The sequence below is a fragment of the Vicia villosa genome, linkage group LG3, assembly GCF_029867415.1.
Source record: "Vicia villosa cultivar HV-30 ecotype Madison, WI linkage group LG3, Vvil1.0, whole genome shotgun sequence".
Taxonomy (NCBI): domain Eukaryota; kingdom Viridiplantae; phylum Streptophyta; class Magnoliopsida; order Fabales; family Fabaceae; genus Vicia; species Vicia villosa.
The window spans coordinates 195428795-195440386 of NC_081182.1; the positions used below are offsets into that span (position 1 = coordinate 195428795).

The following is an 11592-nucleotide window of genomic DNA, read 5'->3' on the forward strand; positions in this document are numbered from 1 at the left end:
ATTGTATTAGCAAAAGTTCGAAGGAAATGAAGATCTGTTAGCTACGAGAAAAGAGCAAAGACTCTATGTGTGAATGGGTAGCACCTCTTCTTTGAGTGGTTGGCAATGCATTAAGTATGAAAACAAGTTGCAGCAATAATTCAAATATGGACAAATGAATTATGTTGAGTCACAAGATGAGGCCCACTTTTGTTGACTAAACTCCTTGGATGAGTCAAGAAAACCAAATGCAAGCCATGTTGATTCCAGGAAATTGGAGTTAGGCTTGCAATATAAAAGATAACATTGATTTCATGCAATTAATAACCAATCAGAGCCTAATAAAATAAATCAATTTAAAAAATATATATAAGCAAAAAGATTTGTACTTGCATGCATATTATAATAAGCATTGGATACCTAACAGCAAGTTTCATCTTTGATAAAATCTGGTGAGTTGATAAAATCTGATGAATAGTGCAGACTGTGCTTAAAAATAATACAAACTTATTACTTTCTTATTTTAGTCTTTGTTCAAAACGTATTAAATGCTACTTTTGAGAACAACAGATAATAAGAAAATTCATATGATTAAGTAACAGAGGAAATATAAACTGGCTTGGACGACTGCACAGACTTATAGGATATTATCGATGCATTGAATATCATATAAGTCAGAAACAACTGGATGAGGGATGCTTGAATAGAAAGTCACAAAATAGCACATGACAAAGAAAATCTTGATTTGGATGGTGGAATGGTGAGGGAAGATGATTTGAACAAAGGTCGAGAGACAGCACTGTTGAGTTATTGTAGTGCGATGATGATGAGTGACTGCGAAGGGAGTGAATATTGTTAACATTCTCTCTGTTACTTGTTTAAGAGATTTAAAATCTGTGCATGCTCCACGAGGGCCTTATCATTGACATACCTTTGATGTTTGATATGTAGATGTAAGGTTCAAGAATCAGTCTTTTTTCCATAAAAGTCATGAGTTTTTGTCCTAAATTGTTAAATGTTGATAGGCACAAGGGTGATAGGAAGCAACATGTTAACAATATTATCATTAACGATCAATTCTCAAGCTTGAAATAGTAGTGAGCCTTTCGAGATTCAGGTATAGGATGCATAGTTATTTTCATCGATCTAAAATAAATTGATTGTAATTTTGGAGCAGGGAAAGATTCTACACATAGTGACAACTCAAATATATTTTTAATTTAGGAACATGTATTGAAAATGTTCAACCATATGATATGAATAAAAAGGTGAAACCAGAATGAACAATTATAGAAGTAATTAGTACTTGGGTTTTGTATTCCATGACAATCACACTACAAGAAAGAATTGTTGCCATAACTTCTGAGAGTTAACATGTATCATTGATAAAAAGTACATATGCAAGTTTGAGTCATGGTTTTCTCAGTATGATAATCATTGCATGAAAATAAAAAAAATCTCATAGATCACTGTGGAACTTGATCATAGTAAGGATCTCTTAGATTGTGCATACAACGAACCACACACCTTATAATTTGAAAACTGTAAACATGATCCAAAAATAGAACAAATGGGAATCCCCAAAGAAAACCTCAAATGACAAACAATTTATTAAATGAGGACGTTAAAAGTTTTTGTAATTGATAAGAACATGAAGCACCAGTGGTCTAGTGGTAGAATAGTATCCTGCCACAGTACAGACCCGGGTTCGATTCCCGGGTGGTGCAAATATGAAGGGGGCTGTGATGATAATATATGTGGTGTTTGGTAACATCAACTTTCTTATCTTAGGATGAAAAACGGGTCTCTCTTCATAACAGATTAGCAAACACTTTTGTTCATTTTATGTTCTTCTTAATTTTTTGTGTGTGGGTATTTCTCACTCATTAATAATAATGAGTGTCCAATGCTAGGAATTAAAAATAAAAACCATATTTTTCAACCAATTTTTTCAAATATCTATGGTTGTTCAGTAATTTTCAAACTATCCTTGTTTCAAATATAAAGAAAATTGCAAGTTATAGCACCAGTCAATTGGATTGGCATTTCTATTGGACAAATTAAAGACCAAATTAATAGGAAAGATTAATTCGGATATGCATATCCGAATTAACTAAAATCTCAAATTTCTTTTGATTTTATTTTAAAAGAAATTTATATTTATTTATAATATAATTAAAATAAATTATTATTAATAAAGAATAAGTTAAATAAAAATTATTATAAATAAAGAATATGTTGTTAGATATGTTGTGGTATTTTAGACGTGTTTATGTTCATTTTGTAGTAACCAAAAGTCGTTATTTATGTAAAGTATGAATGATGGTTGATCCCCCGAGGTGCCTCAGACAATGCCATCAATGTAAAGTCTCGAAACAATGGAACTTTGACAATTGGAAAGACTTTGTTAAAGCTGAGTGTCATCAATGGAGGTGTCGTCATCAACGGTTCTTAACCGACTTTGTCATACTGACCAAAACTAAAGTAACTCATAATTGTATGTATTGGTAAAAATTGGTTGCAATTGAGTTTTTCTCCTGGGTATTTATACGACCCACGTCAAACCACTTACACACAACAAGCTTCAACATCTAACTCCTAACAAAATTATCAAACCACTTACGCACAACACCCTACCCAACCAAATTACCAATCCACAAACACCCAAATCTACAACCAATACATGCCACACACCTATCCACTTACAGTTGTCAAACCAAGAATGTCTACCTCTTGAAAAAAAAACTTTGAAGCCTTTGATAAATCATCTTCAACTCCAATTTGCATTTATCAAAACTATAACGGATTGTGTGGAGCAAATTTTCAGGAAAAGAGATTTTGATTTACATATAACACCCTATCTAACCAAATTACCAATCCACAAACACTCAAACCCACAACCAATGCATATACTACACACTGAACCACTTACAGTTTTCAAACTAAGAATGTCTATCTCTTGAACAAATGTGTAGCCTTTGATAAACTATCTTTAATCCAATTTTGCATTTTTCATAACTATGACTGATTGTGTGGAGTAAATTTTCAATAAAAGCGATTGCATCATATGATTAATCTAGCAATTGTTTTGTTGGGTGAGAATATGGTGTAAAAAAACTAGTGAATAGATTTTTCAAAAAGAGGACAGTCGATTTTTTTAAAACGAAATATCAAAGATTTTCAGAGTATGCACGCAGAAGTATTAGATTGAAGTATACTTGAATAGAAATTAATTCACATAAACACGTAATCAATGCACAAAAATCACAAACTGAATTGATGATGATACATAAGGTATTCAATAGATACCACTAGTATAATTCACGAGATATGATTATACAAAGATTCAATTCGCGAGTTCTAAACTCAACTAGTTTCTCAAATTTTAATCATCACTAAATCTTGATTAGTTCCCAACTCCAACAAAACCTAATCTTAAGCAATAAATCGCTATCAATACAATAAACGATATACTACTATATGAATTGAAAAACTTAGGCATGCAATTCACTACGAAATGTAAATGCAAGAGTAAAAGGTAGAGAGATGACACCAGGATACGTAGTGCTACGACTCTGTCGTCCTCGCGTGGTTTTACGTGCACTCTTTAATAGTTTCTCATCGGAACCTGCATAATTTCATTATTTTGACAAATATTCAAAGAGTTCATACAATCACTTATCCACAATAATGTTGAAGAAAATAAAACTTCAATTTTGAATCTTGACTTGTATACAACTTCACACAAAACTCTTCTGCGCAATCTTTACTAGATCGATGCTTCTAAATCTTCCAACATCACCAATTTTGATCCAAGACTTCGTCTGTAGCAATCAACCATTTGACCCTCCTTTTTTTTAATTTAAATTTGTCAGCACCAGTGACAACTCCTCAATCTTGCAACAACTTGAAAATCTTTTAACCAATCTCCAAGAACGGTTAGTTTCAAAACAGTGTCTCCCTCAATTAATCACAGATCTCTCATGATCAAGATCTGAAACACAAACTGACGTTGAAGAAGAAAAAGATTCGAATGCGAGAACTTTTAACTTTTTAAAGTGGGAGAGTTGATTTCATAGAAAATTACAAATGAATATGAAATTCTAGACATGAAAAGGTGTTGACAAAAGGTTTTTTATGTGCTTGAGTTTAATCACAAAAATGAGTGATAAAAGTTGGTTAGATTCAAATCAAGAACAATGCATGTATTGAGTCAAGTTAGTAAGCGAATGTAATAAAAATAACTTTGATTTGTGACCCATTTTCACTTGATTCAAATCAAGTACAATGTCTGATTCGAATCAAAGACCCCGTGATTCGAATCATGTACAAACATGATTCAAATCATAACGAGTGTGTATCTTGATTGATTAGAATCAAATACTCAAAATCTCAATTTTTCATGATTCAAAAGGTACTTTGAGATTTTTCTTTGTACCTAACTTGAATCAAACACATATAGTTTCTATTTCACAAACTCATGCAATTGACTAAAAACATCTTGATCAAATTTAAACGTAACCATTGTTTTATGCATGTTAAAAGGATAATGAATCGATTCCAAACTTGATTCAAAAGATGTGCAATCATGAGGGAGACCCAATAAACAATAATAAACGAAAGCGATAAGACAACTAACAAAATAACCGTATCAGGGATGTTTCCCTTGCATATGATAAAGACATACAACAAACTCTCCCTAAAAATATGCAGCTACATGTTTGACTTTAAGATTGAAAAACTCCTTCCTTTCAAGATAATGAAAACCGGCTGAAAGTTAATAGCGTCATCTCTAACACTGTTATGTAACTGGTGAATCAACATTTTTATTATATTTTTGTTTATTTTAAAAAAACATTTTTAATAGCGTCATCTTAATTTTTATTTTTAGTTTTGTTGCAACTTTCATGTTTTTATTTTCATTTGGTTTGAATTTTGATCTCTTATTTTAAAATTCCGATTTTTTTATCCCTTAAAATATGAAATATCAGTTGTAAAAAACTTTCATGTTTTTATTTTTAGTTGGTTTGAGTTTTGATCTTTTATTTTAAAATTCCGTTTTTTTATCCCTTAAAATTTGAAATATCAGTTGTAAAAAACTTAGTTCCTTTCCACTCTAAACAAATGAGATGTTTCCTATATTTCCTCTATAAATAACGAGTAAATCCAGGACTATAGTTTGATAAAAATAAAAATAAAATCAGTCATGTGATATATAGGAACTCAGCCAAATAAATATAAAGATAACTTTTAGTAGCATCACTTAAACACACAAGTAGTTTCTAAAAATCACAAAGAAAGTAAGTGTTGCCATGAAAGTTTTCTTGAATCTGTTTCTAAAGTTATCCTTCTTTGACTGCAATTAAGAGTAGCCACTAATAAAATTTCAGTCATGTTGAATGTAGTCTCATAAGTCTTCATGCAAGTGTTACAAACAATTATTTACCACTATCAATGACATATGCTATAATATAAATTTGATTGTTGCCATCTTGTTTCACATTGGATAACAAGTATCCAGCGAAGTACCCCTTGAAAAAACATACATAATCCAAACCCCTGTGTTAAATATCTCGAAAGTTCTTTTAAAAGAAGAAAATTTTGATTAATTATTATTGAAAATTGCACAGCTCATAATAGCATCTTTAACACCTGTTATATATATATATATATATATATATATATATATATATATATATATATATATATATATATATATATATATATATATATTACCACATTTCATATTAGTTCACAGTCTACCAAGCGTCGAGCCTATTAAGATGTAGACTTTGTTAGTTCTTCGTCGAGGCGACCAATATACTAGTCTACAAAACTCTTAATCAAGAAGAAGAATCACCACAAGTGTCAGCCTTAACCAAATCAAGACTTCATGCATTTCATTCTTATGTTTCCAAACTCATTGATCAATTAGCACTGGAATTGAAACCTGAGTTAGAGTCGGAAACTTTGTCATTGTCATGGTTTCAAAGCTGATTTGGCCTCTTTTGCCCTTCATCAACTAAGCTTTTGCAAAGCAGACAACAACCTTCTCAAGCAACCAAGTTCAGCTCTCCTTTTCATCTCATTCTTCTAGCAATCTATGTCAACCACAAGAACAAACACACCCAATTGAATTACTTGGACTCTGGAAATGGCAGACAAATTAAGGATCTGTTTGATTAAAAACCATTGCATGAAAAATTAAGAATCTCATTTGATTGCTGTGGAACTTGATAATATCAATGAACAAAAGTATACACCTTATAACTAAATAATAATAATTTTAGTGGCCAGTGACATAAAACAAACAAAAAGTAACATTCATACCTCAAACATGATGGGAATTCTTCATTCTCTTGGCTGCTTAATGGTCATGACTCATATTGTGAGTTGGTCATTTATTTGTATGACAGGGATGTGAGCAATTTTGGACCAATGTTCCTTCCTTTTATACCTTTCTTCTAACAATGGGGATTCACTAATGTAAAGTCTCTCAAGAGAGGTAGGGAGGTTGTCTTCTGGCAATGACTCTAGTTTTGGACAATCGCTTAAATGAAGTGTTTTCAGCGAGGAGGGAAAGGCTTTTTCTGGGAATGACTCTAGTTTTGGACACTTGTAAAAACTAAGTGATTTCAGCGAGGAGGGAATTGTTTTTTCTGGCAATGACACAAGCTCTGGACAATTAATAAAGTAAAGCCTTTCTAGAGAGGAGAGGTGTCGAAGTCCATTTCCTTCTAAGGATTTCATTTCAGAGAGATTAACGATTTCTAGAGACACGAGGGAAATGGGCAACAACGGCTCTTTGAGCAACATGTTCACAATATCATCCCCTTTGATACGCAATGATGAAAGAGCAGTGAGACATTGAAAACCCCATTCTCTTACCGGCTTTGTTATCCTCACAGATTCAACACTCAATGATTGTAAATTGGGAGGTAGGAAAGCTCCTTCACATAATGATAAATTCAGATTTGGAAGATTGTTGAGATATATCTTTTCAAGAGACGTGAGGGTGTCCATCTGTTGAGGTAGTGATCTAAGTGCCTTGCAATCACGGAAATAAAAAGATTGGAGGGCTGACGAGTTACAAGGCAAAGTTTCTGAAATAAAAATAGATTCCAAACTCTTGCAACAATAGATGGAAAAAATTTGGAGCATAGGAAAACAGTTCAATGGGACGGAGGTAAGTGCATGGCAGTCGTTTAAATTAAGAGTCACAAGGGATGTGTAATTGCTCCACATTTCAGGAGGAAAGAATGTTAAATTCTCACAATTTTGAATACTAAGTGATTGCAAAGAAGTGGGTAAACCATTTCTTGGAACCATAGTGAGAGAACTAATACCATCGAGAGTCAAGTTTCGAAGAGAGGTGCTGTTTATAATCATTTTAGGTACAAATTTTAGCATATGACGGCTCAATATGACTATTTTTTGCAGCAGACATGGAGAATCACTCTCGAGCAATGAGTATTGGGTCCTTTCAGTATCGCTTATTGAATGTACCATAATACGAATATTTTTTATTGAGGAGAGCCAATGTTGAGTAGGTGGTGTTGCCAAGAGATGATCACAATTATATATTTCAATCTCTTCTAAGGAAGGAAGATGACTAGGTAAATGTCCCTTCAATTTGGGACACTGGGATAACTTCAGAGTTTTCAGACGAGGAAAAGGAGACATGTTGTCTGGAAAAGGACACCATTCCTTCCAATTTTCCATGAACAAAAATTCCAAATTCTCAAGGGCTTGAAATGGTTGGAACGAAGAACTGGAACCTCCTGCTCCCATGCCATAGAACTCCTGCCCAATTGTCTCCAAAATTGTCATTCTATCAATTTGCAAGTCCTTAAGAGAAGGTAGCAGCCCTAGTGGTGGAAGTGTCATGCAATTCACACAATTACTAATGCGGAGGGACACCATGTTAGAAAAAGAAGGATCTCCAAACTAACTTGGAAAGCTTGTCCCACCATATAATACAATGCTCAGTTTCTCTAGGTTTGTAGATGGTTCTAACATATCAAGCACATTTTTTTCATTAAGTGTGTCATCAGTTTCCTTGCCCCACTCTAGCGTCAATTCCTCAATATGTTCTTTTCTCTTCAAGTTGGTATCATTTGCCTCCATGACATCATTGACATTTTGCAGGTTCTTGATGAGTAATTTTCCCCGTAGTTTAGGAAACTTCCCAAGCTCTCTAACACTTAAACCAATATTTTTCTTGCCTACTACAAAAACAGTTAGAGTTTGAAGGTTTTCTAGTTCAGTAATTTGCTTTGGCATCTCTACTATGCTTGTCTTATCCATATAAAGGTGACGCAAATGAATTAACTTTCCAACATGTTCTGGCAATTTTGTGAGTTTTGAGCACCAAGATAAAATCAAAGTTTGCAAGTAATAGAGGTTGCATATGGTGTCAGGCAAGCTTATGATTTTAGTATGAGAGAGATCAAGATAGCGCAACTGCACTAAATTTCCAATTGTGTCAGGTAACATGGTGATGTTTCCATATTTTGATAATGATAACACACGCAACCTTCCAAATGTGGGTAGCAAATCTTCGACCACCTTTCTTGATAAATTATATCCTCCCCATCCAAAATCAATGGCAAGGAAGCTTCTCAAGCATTTGAATTTTTCAAAAGTCTTAAACTTCTTGAAAATGTCATATCTTTCTTTATTGTATGACAAGTGGCGAACATTTTCATAGCTCTTAGCGCCAAATTCAAGTCTGTAACAACTTTTTTCAGATACGACCGTAGCTAAATCATTAACAAGGTCATGCAAGACAAATTTCTGTCTTCTAGAATCATCATGCAATTGTTGTATCAATGATCTGGATAACAATTCAGTAAAACACCCATCACCTACTTCTTCCATGGTTTTGTCGACTTGGGAATTATCAAGGAAGCCTTCTGCCATCCACAACAAAACCAATTGCTTCCTATCAAGTGGATAGTCCTTTGGGAAAATAGAGCAATAGGAAAAACATCTTTTCAATTGAGAGGGAAGATATTGATAACTCAGGCGCAATGCAGGCAGAATATTATTATCCTTTAAGTTCCATATGTCGTTGTTCAGAACTTCAATCCACTCTTCAGTATCTACTTTTGAACGCAACAGTCCTCCAAGTGATTTCGAAGCAATTGGCAATGCACCACACTTTCTTGCAATGTTCCTTCCAATTGCTTCTACGTTTCGCTGTTGAGCTTCAGAAAAGTCTCCACTTCCAAATGCATGTTTGGAGAGTAAAGACCAACTGTCTTCATCTGATAGAGGATCTAATTCAAAAATAGGAAATGTGCGTGCAGCATCAGCCACTTTTTTGTGGCGTGTTGTGATGATCACTCTGCTTCCATTTTTTCCATAAATCAACGGCGATACAAGATCTTCCCACTCATGATGAGTGTCATTCCATAAGTCATCCAACACAATCAAAAATCTCCTGTCTTTTAAATGTTTCTTTAAGTCAACTCGAAGTAAATCAAGATTGTCGGTTTGTGATGGTGTTTTAGTGACAGATTCAAGGAGAGTTTTGGTTACTCTAAGGATATCGAAATCCTCGGATACACACGCCCATGCTGTGACATCAAAGTGCTTTTGAACTTTTTCATCATTGTAAGCACGTTGTGCAAGTGTTGTTTTTCCAATACTTCCCATGCCTACAAATGCAACTACCCCCATATTAGTGTTGCTTTCTGATAGCAACATGTTGATTACTTTCTTTTGGTCATCTTTCCTACCAACCATGACAGACTCGTCGAACATAGGATTTGAAGGTGTTCTATGAGAAACTCTGACACTTTTAGTTTGCAAACTAAGTATATCTTTATTATCAGCAAAAAGTTTGAGGGTTTCACACATGTCTTTCATTTGGGAATTGATCTCTCCATAGATATTTTTAAAAGGAGAAGAAAGGAAGTTCCACACCTGATTAGTTTTGCTTGCAGGTTGCGTGTTCTCCATCTTGCATCGAAGGGAATCATAGCTAATCTGGTTGAGCAAATCTTCAGCATCGTAGATAGCATCTTTCAAGCCATCAAGCCAGTCTTTGACAGTAGGAGTGTTGATCTGCTTCTCCTCGGCAGCGTCTAGCACAGGTTGAAGAGTGAGTAGTGTTAGCCTTAACTGTTTCAAGAGTGAGACATCGAGCTTGGTGCTTTTTATGTAATCAAGAAACTCTTTGGAAACAAGTTTGTCAGCTAAGGTTTGAACTAAGGTTTGAATAGATGCAGAGAGGAAAGCAGTTCCTATTGCAGCCATGTTGTATTAGCAAAAGTATGAAGGAAATCAAGATCTAGTATGTGAATGAATAGCAAAGACTGATATGTGAATGGTTGGCAGTGGTAAGTAATAGTAATGCGAGAGTCGCATGTAATAATGTAGTGAGAGGTGATTGTGAAAAGTGAGCATTAAAGCTAAACTACTAGTTGTACTGAAATCATTATGTTTGCAACTTTGTTTGCTTCAAAACTCACACTGTTCTCAATTGGCATCGATACATTTATCTTTTAAATTCATATACGGGAAGGCTAGCTGGATACTTAAGCATTGATTAGAATACAAATAGTTGAATACCATTTGTATCATACGCATATCATATGGTGTAGACACAGGAGTGTGTAGAATAGGTCCAATCATTTTTTTTAGTAGTAAACTAGATTGTTGGCCCCGTCTGATGCACGGATACTTTAAAAATTAAATTTATAATATTAATATTTATTTTATTATTATAATATATTAAACTATTTAATTAAAATATTATTCTGTTATATAAGGTTATTTTTTATTTATTGTAAAAATTAAAATACTCATAATTCTATTAATTTAATAACACAAAATTTTAAATGAATATTTTATTAATATTAAAATTAGTCTTATACTGCCACATATTGTAGAATTAGTACAATTTTATTAATATAAGAATTTTTATTCATAATAATATTAATATAATAACATGTTTGATTGAGAGAATAAAATAATATAAAAAAAATTCACAAAAAAAATAATAATAGGAAAAAATTCAAAAGACAATATAATAAAACATGGTTATATTTGTACACAATTAAATCATTGACAATTAATTTTTATATTTTACACTGTGACTCTGAGTTTATAAATTTCAATTATCACTATTAAAATGTCTATTTATTTGTAAGTTATCTAAAAGACTTAAATTCACGTTCTTATTTTGTTATCTATTTATTAAATTTTCTTAAATATGAAAATAAGCATAAATAAATGTAACATAAATATAATTATAAAATATATGAAATGATAAAAATTATTTAGGCTTATATAGATTGAATTTTAAATATATTTTTATAAAAAATTTAACTAATTATTCAAATAAAAATAAAAATAAAAAGTTATTAACTCTACTTTGGTTTTGTTAACTTTATTAATAATTCAAATAAGGATAAAAATAAAAATAAAAATTTATCTTTATAATTTTAGTTAAACTGTTCAAAAAATTATAATTAAATGTTATATCAAATGTAAATATTTTTACATGATATTTTAGTCTTATACTAATTCTTTCAATATACACATAAATGAATATTCTATATTACATTTTATTGTATTGATTTAATTAAAAAATAATAAGATATT

The 11592-nt window shown here is 32.4% G+C and overlaps 1 pseudogene; it reads right to left on the reverse strand.

Moving 5' to 3' along the window:
* Positions 1-5719: 5719 nt before the first annotated feature.
* On the reverse strand, positions 5720-10471 carry LOC131593203 (putative disease resistance RPP13-like protein 1; annotated as a pseudogene).
* Between the last annotated feature and the right edge of the window lie 1121 nt (positions 10472-11592).